The following is a 958-nucleotide window of genomic DNA, read 5'->3' on the forward strand; positions in this document are numbered from 1 at the left end:
TGACAGTACATGCACTGAAATTAATAATAAAATAAATTTAAAAAAAAAAAAAGGTGGCTTCCTGCTAGTTTTTAAGATCCCAGATGCTACTCAAAGTAAAGCAGGTTGTAGAACATTGTCTCTGTGGACTATGTTATGCTAATTGACCTTAAAGTTCTGCAACATTTCGTATATTTTTGCACACATATCTCACAAACAAAAGCAAAGAAATACATGAATAAACATTTACTGAGTTAATCCAATCAGGGGAAGACTGCTGCTCTAGAGTGATGTAAACAGAGGTCAGCGTGGGAGTGGTTGAGTCTGATTTCCAGCAACTCCACAAGAGGGTACACACCTTCCCAACAATATTCGCAGTACAAAGCCAATTCCCTTGAGAACACCTATCCTTTCCACAACCCCCTAACATAATTCTACCGATTCTAACACCAACTGTCCCAGCCAGGTTGAGGGGCACTCACCCAGATTTCAACTCACAACAGATTCCAACCATAAACAGGTATGCTATCATTTCAGATCCACAATCCCTTCCCCACAAATCTAAATGAAAAGCACATTCTGAAAATTGAAGAATTTTTCAGTGTGCAAAATAATTTTTTACATCAAAACCTGAGCTCAACTGATTCGAGGCTCTTTATGTCGTTGTTAGGGAGCTGTTGTTACACACTGATGTGTTAGCTAATACTCAGAAATCCTAAGAACAGACCAAAATCATCTCTTATCCTATGTCAGGCTCAAAATCTCGAACATGCTTAAGCCCACTGTTGCAGTCACTGGCTCAATCTATCTTACTGAAGACATCCTCTCCAATCTGCTCTTTCTTGCACTGACCCTCTGCTTTTCCAAGCATGACACCTTTTTTTTTCTATAATTATATTTTATTAATTTTCATAAACATTTACAGAGATTTTGGGCTTCCACTCATTCATTGTTGCACTATTCTCTCTACCCTCCTCCC

The sequence above is a fragment of the Elephantulus edwardii genome, unplaced genomic scaffold, assembly GCF_000299155.1.
Source record: "Elephantulus edwardii isolate Elephantulus edwardi_28Jun2011 unplaced genomic scaffold, EleEdw1.0 scaffold00133, whole genome shotgun sequence".
Lineage (NCBI taxonomy): Eukaryota > Metazoa > Chordata > Mammalia > Macroscelidea > Macroscelididae > Elephantulus > Elephantulus edwardii.